This window comes from Apostichopus japonicus, chromosome 8, assembly GCF_037975245.1.
Source record: "Apostichopus japonicus isolate 1M-3 chromosome 8, ASM3797524v1, whole genome shotgun sequence".
NCBI classification, from domain to species: Eukaryota; Metazoa; Echinodermata; class Holothuroidea; order Aspidochirotida; family Stichopodidae; genus Apostichopus; species Apostichopus japonicus.
The window spans coordinates 11418962-11446347 of NC_092568.1; the positions used below are offsets into that span (position 1 = coordinate 11418962).

At 37.2% G+C, this 27386-nt stretch overlaps 1 long non-coding RNA gene across 3 annotated transcripts; it reads right to left on the bottom strand.

Annotated features, from left to right (window-relative positions):
* Positions 1-5044: 5044 nt before the first annotated feature.
* On the bottom strand, positions 5045-9419 carry LOC139970629 (uncharacterized). Of its 3 annotated transcripts, none has more exons than XR_011794181.1 (3): positions 8976-9419; positions 7297-7508; positions 5045-5809 (listed from the first exon to the last, which is right to left on the bottom strand). It is a non-coding gene; the product is annotated as an uncharacterized lncRNA (long non-coding RNA). The 3 variants fall into 3 exon arrangements; XR_011794180.1 differs by having other exon boundaries at positions 7297-7511; XR_011794182.1 differs by lacking the exon at positions 8976-9419 and adding an exon at positions 8314-8767.
* Positions 9420-27386: the final 17967 nt, after the last annotated feature.

Genomic DNA, 27386 nt, shown 5'->3' on the forward strand with positions numbered 1-27386 from the left:
GAGGCTAATTGACAAGACACATGTCACCTAGCCTCTGAAGAAGATCCTGCTAGGATCGAAACGTCAGGCCAACTTACATTTACACATTCTATTACACAGGCTCTCTAGTGGATAAGCAGTTTGCTAACAGTTTTATTTTATTTTATTTATTGTTGATATATTTGTTTGAAATAATTAAGTTACATAAATTCCCTTTACAGAATATGTTAAGTGCTAGCTAAGCAGGGCAATCGTGTGTTCTCTTGCCATATAAGGAATCAGAGAACTGCACAGTAAAACAAATACATAATCGGTTTGCTAATAAAACTATGATCCCATCACCTCTCTCTGTCCCTCCACAAATTGCATCACACAAAATATGAAAATATATATATATATAGACATGCCCTTGTTAATCCATTTGGGCTAGACTTAATCAATCATCTAGAAAGAGAGATGGCCCCTTTTAATATGATCTAAGTGTTGTGTTTTTTCCTTCCATTTGATTGATTAAAAGTCCTTTGCCTTTATCCCAACCCTCCACTCCCAACCCTGCATCCCTGCACCCCAACCCTGCACCCCAACCCTGCATCCTCCACGCTCTGAAAATATTCTAGAAGTCACCACATGACCACTCATTCATGTCAACTTCACCAAGCATTGTGTGGTTTACCCTGATGTAGTTCTTCCCTTTGCTGAAACAGCTTATTGCTCAAATTTAATAATATATTAATAAATTTAATATATATATATATAATTTAAATAGAAGTTGAGAACAATTTTTTGACCATCGAAATGAAAAAAAAAAACATTTGATGTTCATTTCATCCGGTGCAACATGGAAACATGGAAACATAATGATTATCACTGAAGAAAAGAAAAAATCTGAAAAGTCACTCCAGCAGGTTCATTTACGGGGGTTGGGTGGATGGGGGTTGGTGCGCGTACATATGATGTACAAAGACATTCGTCTTTCTTTATAGAGTATAATATAGAGTAGTATAAAAATTGTGAAAATCCTGGCCTGCTTCCATGGTAACATCAAAGCACATACACACACATATATATATACATACACACATATATATATATATATATATATATATATATATATATATATATATATATATATATATATATATATATATATATATATATATATATATATATATAACTATATATATAGATATATAAATATATATATAAATATATATATATATATATATATATATATATATATATATATATATATATATATATTATATTTACAGTAAATTCGTTCTTGCTATTCTCTTAAACCATTCATAGCAAGCGTCTTAAAAAGAAACAGTGTACGCTTTTGACGATGAGGCGTTCTCTGATCATAATAAGTACCTTACTTGATACCAGGTAATTACATTGCTGTCCTTCAAATACAGGTATTTTCTCGCTACCGACCGTTGTCTGAGAAGTGATTAATGTTCGGAAATGAGCTATATTTCCGTACAATATGGGAAACAAAAATAGACAAAAAACGCAAAGAAAGGTGTAATATGAAGTGACGGCGTTGGAAATTTTACCTGGAAAAAGAAATATACAATTGCAAGTCATTATACAGTGTCGTATAGATGAGGTAACACGATGTGATGGATTTTTAAATGCCATCAGTGCCGAATCTAAATTTAGCATGCAATATTAAAAGCTTAAAAAAGTACTGATATGGAAATTCTGACTCGCCTAATGGTATTCAGATACTCAGAAAGGTTCAATTAGACAATTAAATGTCTACGAGGGGAAACAAATGCAGTTATTATTGAAGATTAAACACGAGTGACCATTTATTTGACTTTCTAGCATATTTGGGTGAGGGGCAAGATTAGGGGGGCGGGATTGGGGGCGGGATTGGGGAGGGGGAAACTGATGACCTTTAAAAGATTTGAGAAGTAAATAAAGCAAATTAAACTGGAATAAAGTTGAGAAATGAAAAAAAAAGGGATGGATCGAACGTAAATTATTATGGGAACTTTTGAGGGCGCCACAATGTTTGGCGATAATATTGACTTTTATACATATACCGTGCGCTCATCAAGGGGAAGCAACAAACGCCAAGTATTCTAAAGAACCATTGGTATATAGGTTATCCATCCAATCACTCATTGGAGTTTAACAAGAAGTAAAGTTACGATTTCTGCAATTGTCAAATTGATAACTAGAAACTGTCCGCAAAGCGCCAACGATGGGTTAGTACTCTTCCATAAAGGTGCATGCCATTACCTAAATCAGTCCTGGCAATTTAACAATTTCGCCATGCCCGCCCCATCCCCCTCACCCCCCCCCCCCAACTCCAACTCCCCTAAAATTGCACATTTGAAAACCTGTATACGTCATTGATGAAAATGATAATTTGTGTACACTATAGTGGGTTATTCATTTCAGATTGTGTATATACTCACCGTGGAGGTTACTAATTGCTTACCAATGTACCTACACGATGCAGTCAATAACTGCATCAGCGGGAGGCAAATTCTCATATTTCGTTTCGCTTGTTCCATTAATATTATGGAAGAACGTATAATTGACTTGAGCTCGAATCGAATTTCATGATTTTAATGAGAGACAGTCAGAACGTTTTACATGATATATTGGCTCTTCACACGTATTGTAAATAGCATATATATATATATATATATATATATATATATATATATATATATATATATATATATATATATATATATATATATATATATATATATATATATATATATATATATATATATATATATATATATATATATATATATATAAATATATTGAGATGAAACTATAAGCTACTCTCTCGGTTTCATATTACGTGTAAGTAAACTAACTTTAGACACTCCTTTACGTCCAAAATTACATTTATTACTCCAAAATTGGATTTGATGAAGCGTACAAGCTACTCACAATCATATTTACGGTAACTTATAAATTGGCGAGCTTTATAAATGTATTGGCTATAAAAGAGAGAATGCAATCCTACGTTGGCGCCGTTGGAAATTTCTCCAGAGCTGGGGATTGAAGTCACTCAACGGTTCATATCAAGTTTTAAATTGACATGTTTAATAGTTTATTATCGTTAGTAAGCCATAGAAAGCAACAGCTTAAAATTGATGTTGAGTTGTTCAGGAAGTAAAAACACATTGCATTCCATAGTTTAACGAATAATATTTTGGCGTCGAAAATGCAGACAATTTTAAATTGATTTCACTCAAACGCGGGCAATGGTCAACGACCTTTTGAGAATGTTCACCATTTGCCTGGTTTTATTTTTACATCTTTATTGATATATTGATTTAGTTATTATAATATATATATATATATATATATATATATATATATATATATATATATATATATATATATATATATATAAATATATATATATATATATATACATATATATATATATATGTATAATTAAGATTCCATTTTATAAAGGGTTTACATGTATAACATTTAAATGTGATAATATTACGGGCGTTTAAGACAACCTTCTACAGCATTGTTCATGTTGAAATACACAATTCGTAGTTAAGGCTGACGTATTCTCCAAACTTAGGTCTCGTCCATCCACTACTCGTATTGGATGATATTTCGGGGAACAATTTGCAAATCGTGACGAGAAAACTGACCGACAAATGATTAATTAATGATAGAGAATCAGCAGAACAAAAAAAGTCATATTGACTTGAACTGGGTTGGAGCAAGGACCTCATTACTACACAAGTCACGCGTTCTACTAAGTGAGCATGTCAGCCCTTGGTTGACTGCGGTCTTTATGAAACGTTTCCCTTCTCTGGTGGTGGGGGGTGGGAAGGGGGCAAACGGAAACCTTAGTACCGTGTACTTACTGTCTCAGTCGAACTTTGAAAAACGTACAACGTAAGGCCTAAAGGGGACACACATACCTAATTAGTACAATACTATCGGTCCCGATTTTTTTTTCGCGGCCTGGATTGAAAATGTTGCTTTCGGATTTAGGACTCCTTGAATATATTGAGAGGAACCTTCAACGAGACTCTTCAACGCTTATAGAACTTTAGCATGCATATGAAATTTGATCGCTTACAACTCTGGCACGCATCAGGCCGTCGGGCTGTTGAGCGCGCATGTCTCTTGAAGGTACACAACTCTTGCCGCATAGCTTTCCCGAACGCCGGGGACTTTTGAAACGTACACGATTCTTGAAATGGATAGATTTCTTGAACGCGTAGGACCCTTGAATGAATCGAACTCTTGAACTCATAGGACTCTTGAGCGTACAAGACTCTTCAACGTACAGAACACTTGAGTAGACAGGATTCCTGAATGCATATGACCCTTGAATGCATATATGACCCTTGAATGCATAGGACCCTTGCATGCATAGGACCCTTATATGCATATGACCCTTGAATGCATATATGACCCTTGAACGCATATGACCCTTGCATCCATAGGACCCTTGAATGTATATATGACCCTTAAACGCATATGACCCTTGCAAGCATATGACCCTGAATGTATATATGACCCTGAATGTATATATGACCCTTGAATGCATAGGGCCATTGTATGCATATAACCCTTGAATGCATATATGACCCTTGTTTGCATATGCCCCTTGAATGTATATATGACCCTTGAATGTATAGGACCCTTGCACGCATAGGACTTTCTTTATTTGATATACATGGGATCTCTGAACTGATGAACATTCGTCCAAACCTTTTAGAGTTAGCCTGATGTATTCTGACTAGATCATTTGTTTTAATACTTTACTGAATGCCACGATTTCTTATACAACACATGCACACACAGCTGATATACTTTCATCAAGTATGAAACTGCTATGCAGGCAGCCATTCAGGACGGCATGAAGGGCGGGAGGCAGGCAGTCAGCCTCAGTGACGTAGGCTATATGGTGAATGCAATAGTCGTCATTGGCTAAATAACATATATAATGCCGTCGTGAAACCACGAAGGAGTAAAAATGTTAAAGTTGCTCTCAAAAGACATAAACTGATCGAAAATTGCTTCAATTGCCCCAATTGCTTCGCAACATATACACTGAAAACTTAAATTGGTTCACCGACTAACATAACGTTAGTCCATCTGGTGCCTCTCCCGACTAACATAGCCTTAGTCACTTGCTATACCGACTAATTTATTCCTTAGTCAGTTGGATTTCTTAGTAGGTCATCTTAGTCCGTCAGCTTAGTCGATCAACAATTTCTTAGTCGGTAAATGTATATTAGTCAGTTACATTAATTGGTGACATTAGTCGGTCTTTACCGACTAATTTATATGAGCCACCGACTAGTTTATAGCAGGTTTTACATTAGTCAGGATGGTGCCTCTCCCGACTAACCTTTCTTAGTCGGTATCGACTGACTAGTTGCACTGACTAGAATCACTGAAAGAATTAAACCCGACTAGTTTCACTGACTAGCATCACTGAAAGAAAAGAGAGCAGAAGAAACACAAATAATGTGTACGTTGGCAGTATTTATTTCTGATAAAACTTCTGATGTCTGCAAAGGCTGACTTTCAACAGATAGAGAAAAAATCACTGTAAACAAAAATCTGAAAATATGATTTTATTCCAACAAAGTTAAGACAAGTTCATGGATCAAACATGAATCGCAAAAGTATAGCACTGCACAATAATGCAAAGTTGAATCTTGGGCAAGGGTTCCTCATGACTTTCGTTTTAAAGTGGTACCCCAAATCGACACCAGTTAAGTCTTCACGAACAAAGAGTGTTTCTCTTAACTACAAATGGCCTCCCACTTGTCTTCAGGAAGCCCAAATCTGCACCATTATTGACCTGTGAACAGAAAATATGATATACGTGTAAGCGCAGATACAGATATAGCACATGATAACTCACATTATCATAAACATACATTTACATTAAAATTTTATAACATATTGGGAGGTATACATTTAAATCTAGGTCCCTCAAATTATAAGCCAGGAATAACAGCTTTACCAAATAATTATTAGCTTTGAACAGCATAACACCAAGTTATTTTTCAAAGCTTAATAATTATGTTAATCATGTTAATAATGAGCCCAATAGACCGGGAGCCCAGCGGGTTTGGTTAGCTGGGAAGGTAACCAATTGCCTTGTACATCACAATGTTCACAGTGCATTCCTGTATATGAAACCAGACGACTGGCAACCGACTGTGGTGAGTGTGGCTGGGAGAGCAATTTTAAAGTCACCTGATAGCTAACCTAGATCAGTTTTCATGGTAACACATCAAAGTAAGTACAATGTGTCAGGTATGGCCCCAAGAGCAACAAATGGCCATTGCCAGTAATTATTGGTGGTGGGGTACCCCTGCCAGTGATCTATAATTGACCCCTCAAGGCTGACCTAGGTCAGCTCATGAGGTAACCACTTGAAACCTACTGGAAAATGTTGGTTAGGACTTCAGATACAACTGATGGGCATTGCCAGTAATTTTTATTGGTGGGGTACCCCTGCCAGTAGACCCCCAAAATGCCCCCCCCCCTCATTGATCTAGGTCAGCTCATGATTTAACCAGTTGAAAACTACTGGAAAATGATTGACAGGATTCTATATGTAAGGGATGGGCGAACTCTGGCAGTGGTGGCCCACCAATATAAAATACTGGAAATGCCCATCCTTACATATGAAGTGATACCTATCATTTTCCTGTAGGTTTCAACTGGTCAAATCATGAGCTCACCTAGGTCAATGAGGGGATGGGCATATTGGGGGTCTACTGGCAGGGGTACCCCACCAATAAAAATTACTGGCAATGCCCCTCCCTTTTATCTGAAGTCCTAACCAACATTTTCCAGTAGGTTTCAAGTGGTTACCTCATGAGCTGACCTAGGTCAGCCGTGAGGGGTCAATTGTTGATCACTGGCAGGGGTACCCCACCACCAATAATTACTGGCGATGGCCATTTGTTGCTCTTGGGGCCATACATGACACATTGTTCTTACTTTGATGTGGTTACCATGAAAGCTGATCTAGGTTAGCTATTACAGGGTAGGTGACTTTAAATTGCTCTCCCAGCCACATCCACCACAGTCGGTTTGCCAGTCGTCAGGTTTCATATACAGGAATGCATTGTGAACATTGTGATGTACCAGGCAATTGGTAACCTTCCCAGCTAACCAAACCCTCTGGACTCCCGCTCTACAGATCAGTGAAAATTTGACCAAACTTATGAAGCTTGCACGTAAATGATATACTAGACTGTTTTTTTTTTTAAAACAGGTTATGAAAAGTATCTTTAATATCATTAAACAGTTGGGTACAATAATTAAACTCACTCTTCCATCTTTTTTCTCTATGGTACTTGTTCCTTTGCTTTTTGGACTCTTGGATAAACTCTTTTGTTCTGCGAAGGGTACCAATATATCATCTTAAAACATGTCTTTAAGCCATATATAACTCAGTTCTCCTCTTCTGTTGTTGCCTCCACACTGGTGTCGTACATCACAGGAAACCTCACCCTTGACTTAGATATTTGGCTTTTCAATTCCTGCTGGAAAAAAAAAACAGCAAAGTATTCATCATTTGAAAAAAAATAAAATAAAGTTGTCACCACAAAGTTATGTGAGATTTGCTTCCACTATAGTCTCAAAAAACAATCCCAAAGTTTGAAGCAGACTGTATAAAGCTGAAAATTTGAAAGAGAGTGTCATCACCATTGCAACCAGAATCAAATGCCCAGAATACAGAGATAATAAAACATGGGCTAAATCTTTGTTTGTTTTTATGATCTTTAATAATATAAAATTTTAGAAACAGAAATGCACTGAGCCAACTTATTTATAGGCATAATCGTTTTTAGTTGTTATTTTGCTTGCTCACATAACAAGCCTGTTTAGACCTAGGCTAGAGGAGAATCAGTACTTTGTTACACTAAGTTTGTCTTTCGGTCGTCTTGATTTAGTCTTACTAGTAGTACTAAAGTATATAATGGACTGGCAAAGACTAGAGAATACCCAGTGTTTTAGGAACTGCGTTAAACTGTATGATCTGATCAATTATTTACGTCAATGAGTTTCATTCAATCTAGGATCAAAAAGAGAAAACTAATTAATCTTAACCTTTAAACTTTGCTACTAAACAGATATGCTTGAATTACAAATAAATGTCAAAAAAACATCATAATCTACGAATCGATGCATATACATATACATAAACAGAATAATTTGAATTCGCGCAAGTGAACCCTGCACTACATTGGACAGAAGAAAAAAAACGTGCAATTAGACCAAACTAAACATACTAAATTTTCCGTTACTTCTACATAAAATATCAATACAAATACAACAACTTACTCTTTTGGCAGTATACTAAAAGCACATGTTATAATAACTTCAGACTATCAAGCTTTCCTGAGAAAAAACGGTTAATACTTCTTACAGTAAACAAGTCGACCGTGAAGGAATGTCGCAATTGTTTCCTGAGTGTGACCGGAAATTAAATACTAAAAAATGATAAATGAGAAGGTTAAATAGAACTGAAGCGTGCATCCTGACTGCTCGCAACATATAATACCGTTGACTAGCCAACATAATTTGTTCAGCCTACTGTGACTGTACGTTTGAAGGTCTAGCCTTGCTTATTCAATATCACAAAGCCTACCCATTTAGATTCACATGGGAAATTACAGGAAATTTTACCAAATGAGTGTAGACTTCAAATAAACTATTGAGACTTATAGTTCCAGCATTTGTTTGGGAACAAATTAGAAGATTATGTGCCACTGTTCAATCTAGCCCAATACACACATAACCCATTGTTAATTGGTGTTTAGAATGCACACTTTAGTGTTGAGAATGCACTGCAGTACCCAGTAGAAGCCTATAGGCTACTCACTGTCATTGCACTTATGTATTGCGAAACGCCAGCGTGACAACAGTAGCGTTACAACGGTAGCGTTACACTAACCATAATACAGTACTAGTGCCAGTGGCCTAACAATTAACTTTAATTTTACCTTCAAGTTAAAGAAATAACAGGTAGGCCGACGATGGCAGTTAATACCTCCATTCTTCTAAAGACCTTCTTGGGTGATTTACGGTTGAAAGTTGCTTAGAGTGATCGTATGAAACTATGCCAAGTCCAGCAAGCTGCCGTTGCCTCTCGGTTTCCAAATTGAATTGAATCGAAGTGGTCCGTCATACATTAGTCCGTCGACACCGACCAAGCTACGATTATGGCGTAACTTGGGGTGTCCGTATCGGTCTTAGTCCATGGGTTAAAATACCTTAGTCCGTCGCCACCAACTAAGCTGCGATTATATTTTCCTTAGTCAGTGTAAACTGACTAAGAAGCAGCGATGAAACGAAGATTTTTGGTAGTCCGTGTGCATTGGCTAACGTTACAGACTAATTTAACGTTAGTCCGTGGCAATATTGACTAGTTTATTTTTTCAGTGTAGCTCAATTAATGCGGTCTGGGAGAATGAGAAAGATAGAGAGAAAAAACCTTCGGTCCATGATTGGTTAGATATCTAACAATGAACCCCGTCTTAACTCTATGTCACTTTTCATTAGGGACTTAAATTTCTTGGGCGGATTGATATCAACTCTATATGAATAACGTCTGCTAAGGAGAATTTTATTACCACGAGGATTCCCCCCCCCCCCCCCCCAACCAACTCCTCCAACGTATATAGACGAAATGAAAACCTACATTTGCATACATCAAAATGTCTTGACAGATGTTAGACTAGAAAGTATAGTTATTTCCTCTCACGAGGTTCAATGCATTGTGAATAATTGAAACAATTTTTAATCTTAAAGGAAACTAATAAAGAAGGACACAGAGAAAGAGAGAGATATTGAGAGGTGGAGAGAGGGGGAGAGGGGGGGGGGGGGAGAGGTGGACAGAGAGCCAGGACACGAACATCCCAATATTATATAACCGGAATGATACCCCAGCGACTATAATTTTGTATTCTATATCGACCGAGTAATTGCTCTTTTCTCCACCTCATTATCACAGCTATATGGTTTTAATTGTAAGGATATGTGCGACAGAAAGTGTATTACTATGAACTAAAAAAAAAGAACACACTACCTTCGCATATTTCCTTCGCATGTATCCTTCAGAAAGAAGAATATTTCCTATGGATATGTCCTATCGAGGTTGTTGATAATTAGGTGCCTTTCCACCCCACCCCCCCCCTCCAATTGGACCGTATCATGATTATGCATTATGTAAATCAGCCATTTTATTTGCCTTTATCGATTTCTAAGAAGAGTGATTGTGCTGCATACTGATGAGTTCTTCTTATCGTTTATGGGGGAGGAGTTGGTTGGGGTTTTTCCGGGCAAGATTAACGTGGGTCTGTCCCTGCACATAACCGCATTGTTTGAATGTTTTGCCAAGATCTCGAGATGACGTCATGGCAGGCCAGAGTCAGTGTAGTGAGTCCGTACTTTCGTACTCGGGTGTTCTTGTAAAGTGTTTTGTACTCGTATAGTCGCCACCTTGCACTATCTTGTACTCATACTCGGGATTGTTTTTTTTTCTCGAAATTGTGGGTATATAGATATTTATGCCGAAATAAATAACTTGTACTCCAGCCTAGAGCCTTGTATTCACTCGAGGTGAGGAGGTGGGAGAGGGAGGGGGGGTCGTTGTTGAGAGTAAAGTGCTAGACATACCGTATTTTACGGGCACATAGGAATTGTAAATGGAGGGAGGGAGGGAGATAACGAGTCTGATGTAGGAATCATATTTGGCTAATCCCCGATACGCCATTGTTCCTCCCCTCTCTTTACCATCATACAACCTCCGTGAAGCCCCACCCCCACTCCCCCACCCAAATGCATGTACACATATGGCCTTATACTATAACGTCAGTTATAGACAAGGTTAAGCTTCATTGTCACGTTATGACGTCCATGCCTGCATTGTAATTACATATAGACTGCGAGTATATCTATATATCTAAGTGTGAACAAAAGCAAATGTGACGACTGAATTTCTTGTTTCTATGGTTACAAAACAAGGAATAATCAAGCATTCCATCATAAGAAAAAGGAATATTTAACACGCACACACACACACAAAGGGCTGTTTAACATTCATTAAGAAACTGATTTGACGATTTCCCGTATATAAATGAAATGAAATACATATTCTCATTGAGATTGGCAGGCATGTTAGAATATGTAAAAATTACTCTATAAGGGGAGAAACACATTAACTTTTTTTTAAATATATTTCAAATTCAGCCTGCAGTGTTATACGTAAAAAGTAACTGTTAAAATATTCCGAAAAAGGGGAGCTTGATTGCCTTTTCTATATAAGCATAGAATATCTACATTTATAGCTTTACCGTATACGTTTATAATAATATGGAGTACATTTCTTACTCTTTTTTCTTAGAGGAGAAATAATGTTTAAGAAGACTCTCACTGGAGTTCAGATTATAAATAGTGTCACACAGCAAGATGGTCTTCAGAATAAGCAATATCTAGGTTACTAATTTGGTTTTTCTCTCATTATATGACGTTTTCTCTTATAACGGAAGTAGGTAATATAATTAGATTTTGTTTATATGCATGTTAAATTTCAGAGTAACTAATGAAATAGTGAACTAATTTTAACTAATGAAATATATATATACATATATATATGTATATATAAATAAATAAATATATATATATATATATATATATATATATATATATATATATATATATATATATATATATATATATGGGTAGGTGCAGCCTCTCTACTGGAAGTGAAAGTGTCATATACATGTAAGCCTCTGAGGCTCTGAGCTGTCTGTCACTTTGGGAAGATCTGTAATTCAATAAGTGGTATATGTACCGTTTCAAGCTAAAAATAGCCTACCGCAGCTATAGCTTATAGACCCATGCACATTACTCATGTCCTATACATGCCAATGCTGAGGCATAGCTGTCATTTTATCACCTCAGTTATAAGGTCCATATTTATGAATCAGTAAGTAACATTTCAAACAGGCCTCTATATCCTGTTTGTCCATTAGCTAAAGTTAGCCTATACTAAGGCCTAGATACAATATAACTCATGTCCTGTACATGCAGACGTTTAACATGCCTTTATCTAAAACAAAATGTGACTCATATTTCATCACATAGTCTTGGGATATATATATACACACATATATACATATATATACCTATATATGTGTGTGTTTACATATGTATATATGCAGTATGTCAGTATACGTGTTGTATAAGAGATGGCGTATGACATTAAATAAATGAAAATCCGGCCAGAGGGAAATGGAAAGAGTTTATGGCAATTGGGTGCACTAATTCACGTCACAAATAATGCTCCCAGTGCACGATATCAGCCTTTTCCCCAACGTACCCCAAAATTCTGTGAGATTCACGCGAGATAACCCACGATTTGGGCCCCGCTCAGTCAATCTGATGCGATTTTCGCCGTTAATGTCCTTAGGGTCGCCATGGTAACGTAGAGGTTCTAAGACTAGCTATATCCAAGAGAAAAAAAAACCGTTGCTTTTGAGAGGTCCTTTGCACACGAGTAGGATACATGATATGATGAATACGAAAATATTTTATCACTCTCGGATAATAAAGTCCTTTTCTTTGTTTCATCCAGAAACAGAGGTAAGAGCGTAAAAAATCTCTGACGTAAATGTGTCGCTAATATATTAATACCTAGCAAGGAATCTTTAATTTTTAAAGGGGAAATATTTACTAATCACAGAGAACGTGTTGTCGCTCTTGTTCAAGTTCGATACATAGATCAACTAAATAACGTAAGAACATTCATGTTATACGACAAATCATGAGCGCTGTTCATGCAGGGAGCTACTATATCAGTATTATAGCAGCTCCCTTGTGGATGTAGTCAGGGAAATGTACCATAACAACTCTCTGATGTAATGAACCAAACTCGACACTGTCCGTGGCTATAGAAGCTATATAATTGTCTTTAAGCGTCTGGGCTGAAAGTGGAAGTTAGCAAGACGGTATACTGCGATCCAATCACTAATTCAACTCGTTATAAAAGTAACTGTTAGTTTAGTACTTGACAATGATTGATTACAAATACGCTAAAGAAAGATCGAAATGGTGCTGGTTGTGGTTAAGATATTAAATGTTTCTTTTACCAACATGCATCTTTTATAGAACGTTCTCAATTTTCACTAAATAAATAAATAACCCTTAGTTGACTAATTGGAGTTTCCTAAGTGTGTCATGGAGATCAGTGAGAGTATTATGACCAGATAACGTACGTTATGTTCAATTCACGACATGAGATGTAAACGAGGTGTACACGAGATTTACATGAGATGATCACGACATGTACACGAGATGTTCACGTGTTGTACGCAAGATGTACGGATGAAACCTTATTTTGTTACTGTTTACGTTGTATAAAATGGGTATTATATGAACTTTGTGAACCGCAGCCCGCTATGTGGCCACTATTGGATCAAAGTATGTCACACCTCCTATTCTGATCCCCCAAGGTTAAAATTATATATAACTGTGTTACTTTTACGAAGAAAATCATTCTGATGGTCCATTTTTCTTCTTCTTTCATGTTTTTAACAACATGTCTAGTGTAAGATTTCTGGAAAATCTTGAAATCTCCAACTTTCACTCGAAATTAAAAAATATCAACCCCGTGACAGTAATGCAGCTATTATAACCTGAAATGGCAGTATGTTCCGGTGGCTTCGCCTCCTGATGGCCTGGGCCCTACCAGGGCTCCGCCCAGTGTTCACACACTAATCCACATTAAGTGAGTGGAGAATCAGATCGTCTGCTCGAAATCTACTGTGAAAGCACTGTAAGTGATCCTCTGTATGATTTATCTAAATTAAGAAATAATAATAAAAAACAGATTATAACCATCGAAATGTCTCTTAATTGCCAAATACGTTCACTGTATAGGATACTCAGTATAGTACGGTATAGTCCATTATGTATACAACAGATAAAGGTGTGACTATCCTGGCAAGGTAATATTTTTTATGGTAACAATGCGCATCTTATTATGGTGACATACAGGTTGACTTCCTTATCTGCCGTATAGGCTTATAGGCCTATCACACACTCCCTCTATCTCTTTCTACTATAAAGGTACATATAGCATAAACAACATAGAAAAAAAAAACACCTATTACGCACACACACAGACGGTTCACTCATATACAAGTTATAAGATACATAAAGGTTTCGATTTTTAGATGGATATTGACGTGATTTCCAGGGGCGGTGGGTGTAACTAACCGACATTACAACAGTTCATTACACGAAGTGTGACTTAAATATCACTAAGTTGAGCAACGAATTGACGAGATGAAGTGGATGTAAGCTTCTGGACACATTTATATGTCACGCAATCACTCCTATAAACGAATCGACGCTTTCTCGAGTAGACGCTTTTGCCTCTAGCTGTTTAAACAATGCGCTCAGTAAACGTTATATCTCTTTCGATTCTCATCTTATTGCGAATACATTTCAATTACGTTTCATGAGATATAAAGTTGATGATGCATATAGACAAAAGGTGAGCAAATTTCTTAAGAGAGAAAGGTATGAAAAGCCCGAAGCCACAGAAGGCAATGGCCTCATTCATGGGTATGTTGAAAATCAAGAAATCGGTGAGAGATTATACATTACCAGAAGGTATACATGAATATTGAAAGCAACATGGACCACTAAGAAGGTTTTTTGAAGTACATTAGCCTCTCTGACGTGTAGGCTACTGATATAGGATGTTGTACGTATACTCTCGAACCTGTAGGCTAAATATTCGGTACCATATAGTACAGATACAAGGATGTATATGTAATTACTGGATGGTATATTATAACTCACAAGACATGTGTGATATGTCAACAGTTACTCTAGTTTGTAGAAATAACTTTTATATAAGGGTTTTTCAGAAGTTTTCGATGTTGCCTCTGTGTATGATCTATCGGTTTTATTTATTTATTTATTTTCATCTTGGGACGTTGCAAGGTTTCTCAGCCATGAAGCCTATAACTGTAATTAGTTAACCATTAATTGTATTAATAGGCCCCGATATTACAAACCAAAAAGATTTTTTTTTTAACTTAATGGCAACAGAGCAGCCATATCTGGCAATTACCAACACTATTTGTCGTTCATAACAAAGTATGATAATACAAGTGATATTAGTACACAACCTTTGCTGCATATATAGCCAAAATGTGTTTTAGCTTGATAGGACGTATGAACTTGATATTTCTGTGCCTCAGTTCAATCAGCATTTCATCAGCACCGTGTTACTACTGCAGTAAAATCTTACAAGAAATAATAAATAAAAGACATGGAGAGGGATACAGAAATAGGTGGAGATATAGATGGATGGAGAAAGAGGTGGGGGAGACAGAGAGAGTGAGAGAGGATGGAGAAAGAGGTGGGGGAGACAGAGAGAGTGAGAGAGAGAAATGGAGAACCAGTTCTCGATTTATGGGCCGTAGTGCAGAAAGAATGCAACATTGTGATCTGCTTAAAATAATACCGGAGATAGTATAGGTATATGTGATTGCGTGTATATATAATCTCGTTTGTTTTTCTTTTTTATTTGGGGGGGGGGGGATTAGTAATTCATAACAACTAATTTTACATTTTCCGGATTATCGCTCATCAGAATGATCATGACACGTGATCATTGCTGAATTTGTGTATGGTATTTCTCAATGTTTTAAACGACCAGAACGTCAAAAATTAGGTAAGAGAAGAAACGCAGCTGGTAGAGGAAACGCGTGGTGTGGGTTGGATCGGGTGGGGTGGGAAGAGGGAAACAGGATTACTACCTCCTACCCATATATCTGTAATTTAGCCGAAAAGTCGAAGCAGAGACAACATGTTCATTACTGGTTCGTCATCCCCCCCCCACCCCATCCGACACAACTCGACCGTCGTGAAAAAAATGTTACAACTTACCCCCCCCCCCCCTCCTCCGCACCCCTTTACTAATGTTGAGCGCAAACAACAGCTGCTTTCCGTTAAACCAGTGCTCGGTTAGGTCACGTGCAAAACAGCTCTCCCGTGATCGGTTAGATTTATTAAGACAGGACAGTTCAACTTGAAGTTATTCTTGAACCTCCCAAAGAGACAAGCGCTGCATATTCACTTTTCCCCGACTGAAGCCGACACGAGTTTAAAATGACAAAATCTTGATGAAGTCGTACATTCTTAAGCAAACACAAAATTAATGCTGTTGTTTGTTTCACATAATGAACAGCCTAGGGCATTCGAAGATGAATCAAACATGGTTTCCTAAACAAACATACTGTAATGGAAAGATGCCCTACAATCTAGACATAGTAAGTGCTAGTGAATTTATCAGAATAAGCCAGAAAAATGAGCTACACGTATTGGAACCTTTTTTTCCCTTACTGAAACCAAGTTGGGTAAAGTTCCGCCGTATATTAAAGGACTGTCTCACGACCCGATGTAACTCGCTACGACGATAAACAGGGTGCATTGGTTTGAGACTACGAACTATATGATTTTGCCAGTTTTAAGTCGCTTCGGCTTCTATAGTGAAAACTGAACATTAAGCGTTTTCACAACTGACAGTTTGTGCAGTCTGCGCGGGTACCACGACTGAAACCACCGACGTAGCCAGGAATTTTAAAGGGGGGGGGGGCACTTTTTGCGATTGATATGGATGTTCAAAGTTGTAGGCACGACTACCTAAGCGGAGCGCCACCATCAGTTGGCGCGGAGCGTACAAGAACATTTTTAGTTTTACAAACCCCCCAGATGGCCGGAAACGGTCTTTCCCGAGTGTTCATTCTGGTTCCCTGGCCTCTTGCTAACTTGAGACACCTCATTCAATATCACTTTTAAACCCCCAAAACAAACGAGTTAAAATAGTACGTAATTCAATACTACATAATGTATTTAAAATTAGCAAGGTACATGTACAGAGTAGTCTTACTTTTCAACTTCTGATACTTGTAGATACAAAGATAGGCCAGAAATGTCTTTGATACAACTTAGCCAATAATTGTCTTTGATAAAACTGTAGCTAGTAAATGTTAGCCCAATAAGAGAAGGCGAGAGCTATCCGATGATTGCCATCTGATGCAAATTTCTCAACTGTTTTCTCAACTGAAATATTATCTGCGTAAACGGGTTCTTAACTAGACGTTAAAAAACTGACAAGATCGGATCCTAATCTTTTTCGGCGTGTAGAGTATTGAATGAAACGGCACGCAATAGAAATGACAGTCTAGATGACAGAAGAATAGGTCACCTAATTTAGCCATATTCTTGCTACGTTCATTTCAATATTTTTTCCTGTCTAGACTCTTAAACTCGTCCAGCAAGCCTATGGATTTAAATTTTGGGTGTTTTAAAAACAAAGAAAAGATAACTTGGCCAAAAAAGTGTAGGCCCGAGCCTACAGTGCTACATACTGGCTACGCCCCTGATCATATGATATCATATTATCAGCAGATTTTGTTTCCTGTTTGAATTCTTTTACATGTTCTTTTACATAATATATCAGAAAGACAAACATAGTGCTCTTTTACATTTTTTCCAGTAGGATGATTCTTGTTTATTGTCCAATGTCTGGACTTTAATACATTTGACGAACTTAACTGATGGAAAATATAATCTGTCATATTTTGTAATATAACCAGATATGCAGTGGCCTAAAAACAAATATCGTAATCGCAGTGTATTGGCAGTGTAATAATTATTTAAGGAAGTGCGTATCACGTACGATTGCTAGCTTAGCTTCATAACATGCTGTTCGTGCAACAACTTAGGACGAATCATAAAAAAGATGAGAACGAACGTTGTCGATATGTTGTGCATATACGGTTCGTGACATTCCATAGAGTGTGGTTAGGTAGGCAATATGTATTTTATTACGCAGTGGTCAACTGTAGGCTTGTAATAGGCTATAGGCTAAATTTAGCTAATTGCATCTGCCAAACTAAGTAAGTAGTTGAATCAGTAGGCGTGAATGTTACTACGATTATAATCGAGTTAACGGAGCTGACGAGTATTCAAGATCAAAAGAGCACTGACAAAGTACTTAAAAAACGACAGGTTTTAAACTCCTTTTTTCGAAACTGAAAGGGGGGAGCAGTCGCTCCCCTGCTCCCACTGGCGACGTCCCTGACTGAAGCGCTACAGTTGTAACAAATATAACCAATCACGTGTTAGTAAATTTGCAAGTGACCTAAACGAGCTCAGATCGTCACCAGCAAACACTCGGTGTGTGCGATGATCAGTCGGTCAGTGTGCGGGGTGGGGGGGGGGGCGTCTGTCCTATCGGACTCTAAGCCTTCACTTTTAAAGATGCTCCCACGTAACGATGGTCGAATGGAGTGGGGCGGAATCAGCCGTACAGTGTGCGTCGGGGGGCTTTAGGTGATCAACCCTTTTGACTGTTCTGTTAGCATCTGACCTTACAAATCCGCTGTTTAAAGGGGCGCAACCACGTAAACCTCGGTCGGGGTTGGGGTGGGGGGGATTGGTGTACGGCAAAAAACCCCTTGTGCCGTACATCAATATATGACAGTCAAAAATAATTCTTCAAGTGATTGTTTCGAAAGTTGCCAATATTTTGCACCTAAGCAGCCTCCATTGTACAAAGTTTTTTAAAGGGAGGGAACACTCTTTCAACTTAGACCCTTCCCCTGGACGAATTAACAACCCCCCTCCCCGCTCGCTAATACAAAGAAGACCCTGGCTGTTTGTGTCACATATTAGAGTTTGATAACATATTAGAATAGTTCGGGGACTACAGTCTAACATATTGGTTGCAGTTAGCATATTGGGAGTTACACCACAGCTAACATGTTACAGGCTAAGGGGCTTTAACAGAGCTTCAGTCTAAACGTCACTAAGACGTGATCCAAATCTTAGATCTAATATATAAAGTAGGTTTATTTCCAAACTTGAGGCTTCTTTGAGGTTTGAGATTTTGAGATGCGTAGTTCGAGTTTTTTCGAGACCGTTCTTGTAATCATTTGTAGGACATTAGTATATACCATAGTGAGTAATGTTAACAAAATATTGCGTGTTAGTCTTGCTAGTCCAGCCACTTTCAGTTAAGAGCAATCTTTGACTATATATCGACTAGAAAGGAAACGAGACCTGCTTTAATGACAGTTTTATATATGATATATTAACTTATGTTAATTTTATTCTTTGTCTTAGAAGATTACTTTTAGGCAGAATGTTTGTTTTGATATGTAATAGTCCAAGCCAAAAAGAAGAATTTGAGTTTTGTTTCAGTAGCTACTATTTCGTTTTCCAGATATTTACCTTCACAATAAATGCTAACTCTTCGAAGCGCATTTAGGCTAATTTGATGAAGACGTGGGCTCCCTTAGTGTAGGTAGTCTTAGTCTTATAATGTCAATCCATTAAATGAATTCTTACAACTCAACATGTTCGATAGAATGAATGACAACAGCCCAAACGGGTGACATTCAACAACATGCATTTGTCAATGACAAATTTGTAATACATTGTTAACATGTTATGTCCAAGCGGTAAAGGTGACATTCCCATCTAGTTTATGAGGTAGTGGTCTTCGTGCTAGACTTAGTGGTCCAGCCACTTTCATTGATGAACTTCCAATGTTTTAAAGGGCAATTTATCAAAAATGTTTAACTTGTATAGAAATATAACCTGGACTAACACCTGCGCTTTGTTTGACTGAATTCCAACTTATCAAGCTTAATTCGTTTAATTAACGTATTTATTAAGTCACCCATCGATGACGTAAGCATAAAACTAATATTGATAAGAACCATATTGTGACTTTGCACAACTTCTTGAGTTTCTATGGAAACGTTAAGGTATATACAAACGTTAAGGTGCCGTCATAATTTGCATTATAATTCTCATCGAAATGAGAAGTTGATCCGGTTTGACATTTGTAGCAAGTTATGGAATAACTATATGGCTCAGCGATCGAGTACGGTTTGTATCGTTTACCTGTAAAATAATTATGTTAATTGTTTACCAAATTATTACCTATATCCTCTTCGTCGATTTAATATTTAACAAATTAAAATGAAAAATACCTTAAGAACAGAAAGCCAGGAGATTTCGTAATTATTTGCCTCATATCGTTTACATATGGAATCAAGTTACTGATAGAGCAGCTGAGGGAAATGGCATCCCCTTGAGAATACCTTTAAACCTTCCAGATATATCCTAAGGGGAATATTTTGTGTATACCTTTTCTGGAGAGAATAGAGGTAATAATTCAAATTTTTATGATATACAGTACTTAAAGGAAAATTGATGGCTTAATAAAACATGGGGCGGATGGGGGGGGGGGGGAAGGAAGATGACAAAAATGTCCCCGGTCCAAACCTGGCTCTCGACGCGAGACTGGTCTTGTGCAGTCTGTTTTCTTAGCTCTAAAAAAAAATTATAAAAAAAACTATAAAAAAAATTAAAAAAACCGTGAGCCCGTGAGAAGCTGTGTTCCTTATGTAGGCTATTCGATCCTTGCACAGTTGGTATCATGGCCTAAAATATGTTAGAAAAAAAAGCCTCATGGGTATCACTATGCATGTCGAAGCTATTAACACTAAGCACTTTAGTAACGGCCACACAAAAAAAGCATTTCGCTCACAGCAGGGATATTTAATTACCTAGATAGATCAATACCCATAGTACATAACAAGAGGATTCGGCTCTCCGGGGAAGTTACCAGTGGACCCTTAACATAAGTATACATGTGGCAAACTAATATTGCATAAAGATTCCTAAATAAGCCCGCATATATAAATACATATATACATACACATATAGGCCTATATATACATTATAGGCCTATATATATATATATATATATATATATATATATATATATATATATATATAAATATATATATATATATTTATATATAAATATATATATATATATATCAATTTAGGCAAAATCGGGACGTATGACAAGTTCCGAAAGACTCGTTCCAAAACCTATACTAGTGAAGCGGAGGGAATTGAACTAAGTTTGTCCTTTGTGAGAAAGTGCTATATGAAACCCTATATACCACACGATATCTCATTTCGGCAGATAATTATGTCAGGTTTTACGATCCCTGTTGATGCAGACTTGAGATGAAGAGAAACGAACTGAGGATGATTTCAACAATGTAATTATTTACTCGGAGACAACACGACCATTTTACTAATGCACCTTGTCCTTTCACTTCATTTACGAAACAGATCAAGAGAAAACAATTAATATCATCGGTGTAATATTAGAAAGTTTCAACTACGGAACTAAGATTTTTACCTGCTTCGGGGCAATTAGTTATGCAGCGCATTTTACATGCAGTTTTGACCTTTTTACAAACAAACAAAAGTAAAAGAAAAAAAGAGGGGGGAAAGAACAGGGAGAAAACATTGAAGAGGAACTTAAAATTGAAAAAAAATGAAAGATTTGCATTATTTTTTTTTTTTTTTGTAAAGAAAATCCGTTGGGGTTTGAGCGGAGCCCTAAGTGGTAATGGGTTATCTAACTTGGATATTCTTTTAAGCAAATCTTCGGTTCAACGATAAGGTTACTAGGTCAACTCGAAAGATAGAAGATTGTGTAGTTGCCATAGTGATTGACATTAGCATGAGTTGTTGCCACTTGGTGATTATGACTTTGCACATTTTAAAATGTTGCAATAAGAGAAACACACATTTGATAGATTTTGAAAACATGAAAATGGTTGCTGTTGTTAATTTTAGAGATAACTGTTTAAATTCATGTTCAAAGAGGAGCATGGAAATCAAAGACAATAAACAAGAAAGGGAGGGGGGGGGGTGAAAAGTTATTTTCAGGGAGGGGGCGTTGGAGATGACAAGCTGTTTTGTTGAAATGGAAAATATAACGAGTATGTATACGTTGTGAAATTTATTGAGCGTCATCGCAGAGTGAAGTATGACGTCACATTACCGTTCAAAAAGTTGAAAAGAAAAAAGATGTCGCAGTCGCCTTTCATAAAGTTGACCAATGGCAGCGCTGTCATTTATCACATAGTTTGCGTTGGATTTCATGTGCAGCCGACACAGCGTAATTCTCAATCAGTACGGTGAGCGGTTCTTTAGATTTTCGGGAAACTTATTTAATATATGCAAGTTACTTAGTGGGCAAATCTATATATATATTAGTATTGAACGAAGCATATAACCTAACGAGGAACGAAAGAAAGGAATTAACTGTAATATTCGGAAGGTAACATTAGTAACCATAAACAGCGCATGAATGCAATCAAGATATGTGTTTTCAACAAATATTATCTGCATACATATATATATATATATATATATATATATATATATATATATATATATATATATATATATTATATATATATATGCAGATAATATTTGTTGAAAACACATTAATTCATTCCATCCATATCTAAGTGCTATTGCCAGTTTTGCGACGAGACAATTTGACGAGAGGGAGCACATTAACCTTCCACTTTCTCAGGAGGAGATGGTAAAAATTGTGAAGTAAAAGCTTGATGTGCATGATCACTCATCTAACATAAAGATATTAATATGTTCATATAGATATAGTAAAAGTAAACCCAAGTAATCATCCGAGAGTACGACAGCTCAGCAGTTTAACGAGTGACATTGAGTTTTACGTTCCGGGTTCGATTCCCACTGAAAGTTTTAGGATCAAATTATTTCCACCCAATTGCTGCCTTTTTTCTCGGTAGAAACGTTAAGTACTTATTTTGAAGTTACTCTTCCCATCAGATGTGTTGATTAGCGGGACGGTGTAGGCGACAGACCTTACACCGCTAATCGAATAAACCGTGGCTATAGGTTTCTAGACAGGCTGGAGGCATAATACCTCCGGATGTAGGTATGGTGCTTTTTGTGGCCTAGGGTCCCGCGCCATGTCTCCCTTGTTGTCGCAAAAGAACCCAGGAGGATGCGAGGAGGGTCGGTTGGTCAGAGGTCGACCAGAAGCGTTCTAGGTGGCGTGCGTAAATCCTTGACTATGGCCAGAGGGCCGAAACACTCTCTGCGACGGCAAGCGTGCAGCCCATGTCCATTGAATACGTGGCCCAATGAGGCGCTATTCTCTTAAAAATGCACCTACCGAAGCTTACAAAAGCCATCTAAATATTTTGTTATACAATGTTTTCAAATAATACGGTATATACAGACGTTATTATGACACTTAATTTGAGGAATCTCAAAATTGCACCGTTTAATCCTCGCCTTTTTATTGGGGTGGGGGGGGGGGTGGGGGGATTGGAGCCCTATAGTCTTTCTCCAGATGTTTTATCAGTTGGTATTTGCAGTCATTCACTCTGGAACATTGATAAAAGCATTCTTACGGAGAAGTTTCTATAATATCATTTTCTGCAAAATCATATTCCTGAGAAAAGTTATCAGTACCTTCTTCTCCTCCTTATCCAGATCGCCCCCCCTCCCCTTCTGACCCCTGTTAACAAAATCGGTGATTAGCCTTATACGTTCCGATTGTAAATGATACGTGAAAACGTTCTAACAAATGGATTGGATTTAATAGCATATACACCGGTATTCACATGAATATTTTGAACTGCGTCTGCGAGGTAACATTTCCCCGTATATATAAGGCATTTATGAAGCTGCGATAGCGTCACGTAGTGAGATATGACTAAACCATTGGGATATGAAACGTTATCATATAATTACCGTGACGTGCTTGAGCAGGGAGTTAATTTGCTGTGACGGTTGGAAATGACTTCATATCTTCTGTCGATCTATATGCTACATATATTTTATCTTCTAATACACTGCAAACTGACATAAAGTATATACAGGAAAGCAACATGTAAACTAAAATGAAACGAATTGTATATGAATATCGATAAATGCGATATTTGCTAAAATGATAAATAAAAACATCAAAAAAATTAAAATTAAAAAAACCTCGGAAAATATAACAACGTATTTCAAGCATTTCCTGGCAGAATTTTAACATTTGTACTTGCAGTAATAATCTGATAACGTTTCCTCGCGGTTTACAATGTTACATTATGGGCCTATCGAGAAGGCGCGTATTCACTGAATCAGTCCCTTCAAGTAAAGTGAAACACTCGATATATAAGGCCATATATAAAGGTAACATGTTCAACTTGAGATAGTAGCATTTCTGCTACCCTGCACTGCAAACACCCGGGTATATATATATATATATATATATATATATATATATATATATATATATATTTATATATATATATATATATATACATATATATATATATATATATATATATATATATATATATATATATATATATATATATATATATATATATATATATATATATATATATATATATGACCTTTTGAAAGAGAGAAAGGAGAGAAGTAATATCGCAAAATTTATCAAATCTTGACAGTCGGTTATAAATTTTCTCGTAGGTCAAAACAAAGAGCGTCAGTTACTGGCAATAAAATAAATTGGGTATCACTTGGAAAAATGAAACAAAAACGAAGAATATTATTTATGATGTGAGAAATGTTCGGGATAGCGACTGAATCGGTACGATTACCCTTGCAACTTCAAGAAATCCTAACAAATTAACGCCATCACCGTATTGGTCTGATACTGAACGCTCCACTTGAAATTTATACCTTATAAAGTGGATAACTGTCACACGCCATGTATATTTGTATGCAGTAAGAAAGAAGATGAAAGGTGGTATTTGTTGTAGTTCGGTTGAAGCTTTGACTTATCTTGGAGACAATCTGCCATCATAAATTTTATACACACCGGGTTGCCAATATCTAATAGAAACATTATGTAAAGTTTACATTCCAATATTTTGATCCCAGTTAACATTGTGGTACAAAACGTTTGAATCTCACCAGTAGCAACTCAATTTGATAAACAGACAAATTCGAAGCGGTATAATTTCCAACATTTAACACATTTGGCAACTGTTTGGCAAAGATGTAACCAATGCCTACGAATGATATATTGTCTCGATACTTTCTTGATCAGGCAGAATTTCTTTCAGTTTTAATCTGAGACACGTTTATAATTGTCGATGAGATACAAACGGTTATTAACGCCTGTCAAACTTCACAACTCCGGAATTAGAATTTTATGTTGTGAACTATATTCATGATCTCAAGGGTCTGTGTCAATGATTAATATTACAACTTGAATGTTTTCAAAGAAATGCACTTAAGAAAATACCCAGAAAACTGAATGTGATCCTTCTTTTTTCGCCGATCGAACTTTTACCATATCCGTTGAACTCTTGTCACCTTCGCCTCAATTAGATCCACAGCGCCTTCGAAAGTTAACGATGTTAACAGTACTCAAATTTCAATCGGTATTTTAGGACTATAGTTTGGTTCTTATGTTTTTGTGATAACTGCGTATTTAAAACTTTTTAGTTTTCACTTCACCTACGAAAGAGGAGTAAATTTTGCTCAGTGGAGTATCAGGGCCGTTTAGCCTGGGTAGCATATCTGGGGGCAGTTGTGGAGCATCGAGTTACATTATGTGTAGTCCAAATACTACATAGTGATGCTTTTGTTATGCGTATATACCAGGCCCTTTTGTTAAGACATTTTGATTGGGTGGTGATTTTAATTTGATTTCCCAAAAGGAACCATCATGACACTATCTATAAGAGGAGCGTAAAAAGAATATTTTGACAAAAAAAACCCCTCCCAGATAGCCGGAAATGGCACTTCTCATGCCATCTAAACATTCTTTGCTTTGATATCTCATGTTTTAGAAATTTACACGTCCAAAAGTAAAAAAAAGTAAATAAAAAAAAAAATTCGGTCAAATCACTTTGTATAGGGGCCGAAAAAGTAGGACTTTACGTTACTTTATAAGCTCTGCTTTATTCATTGTTTAACAGGTACAGTAATTGAAATGCACGCTAGGGCATTCTGATGGTAGCTGCTGCCGTAGTCTATGTTAAGGGAAGCCATATAGGCTATGGGGAATTTAGGTGTAAAGCAATTGTTAGGTTTTTTTACATGCCAAAATGGGACTTACTGGGAATGGGGAGGGGATTGAGCTGAGTGGGTGGGCCGTGTATGGGACTGGGGGCGGCCCTAATGTAGTATCGTACAAAAAACAAAAAAATCGGTCAAATCACTTTGTAGGTGCCGAAAAAGTAGGACTTTACGTTACTTTATAAGCTCTGCTTTATTCATTCTTTAACAGGTACAGTAATTGAAATGCACGCTAGGGCATTCTGATGGTAGCTGCTGCCGTAGTCTATGTTAAGGGAAGCCATATAGGCTATGGGGAATTTAGGTGTAAAGCAATTGTTAGGTTTTGTTACATGCCAAAATGGGACTTACTGGGAATGGGGAGGGGATGAGCTGAGTGGGTGGGCCGTGTAGGGGGCTGGGGGGACGGCCCTAATGTAGTATCGTACAAAAGGCCCTGATGGTAAATTCGCAGTGCCTCAATATTCTAAGTTAAAACATTGGGGCACTGATATAGGAGCTAACAATGAAACTGATAAGCATATACATAACACACATAGACTTAATAAATATATTTATGAACCGTAGTTTCACATTAGACCGCTACACCGTTCACGCAGGTTAAATCTTCGGAGCTCTCGCGATCCTGCTGCATATACGTGATGAGCGGTTAAAATAAACCTTGTGTTCTTTTTGAACGCCATTCCTACAATACGTGCCTAGAATCTTGAGGTTTCACACTACTAATGAAATCAGATGAAAAAACTAACTGAAATAACGCAAACCGTCCAGGCCTTCACATTATCGTAGGCCTACTTTCATTGAGGAATGGGAATCGCAGGGGGGGGGGGGGCAGCTGCCTCTGCATGCTAAGGCACCGAGTATATATTGGAGTGTACGTTATAAAGCAATAATCTGTAGTCTATTACCGGCCGAGCGGACACATCCAGGAACGTCCGGCGAGGGCTAGGTCGGCTCCGGGTGATTACGTTACCGGGCACAGTTTAAAGTCTTCAATTTTCTTTAAATAAATTAAAAATTGAGAGAACAGTCTTCTTTCCCCTATATTTCCCCAGGCCCTTAATATATCCCAAACGCAGCGGAGTTGTACTCCCTGACCTCTACTGTATCTCTCGTCACGCCTTGAGAGGCCTATATCATCACATTATATATCGTATATCATATATCGAAATTTCGTGCCCTCCTATTCCCAGAGAGGGTAGAGAACAGGCGCAACCACGTATACTTCTGGGGGACTTTAAACACAGAAAATAAAATGGGAAGGGGGGGGGGAGGGGTACAGTAAATGAACATAAAACATGTACATACAGTGCAAACTATAGTCGAAGTTTCTTCGACTTTGTTCAAAAGTGGAAAGGTATACGAAATATTTTGCATCTAAGCACCAGCTATTGTTATAAAAAATT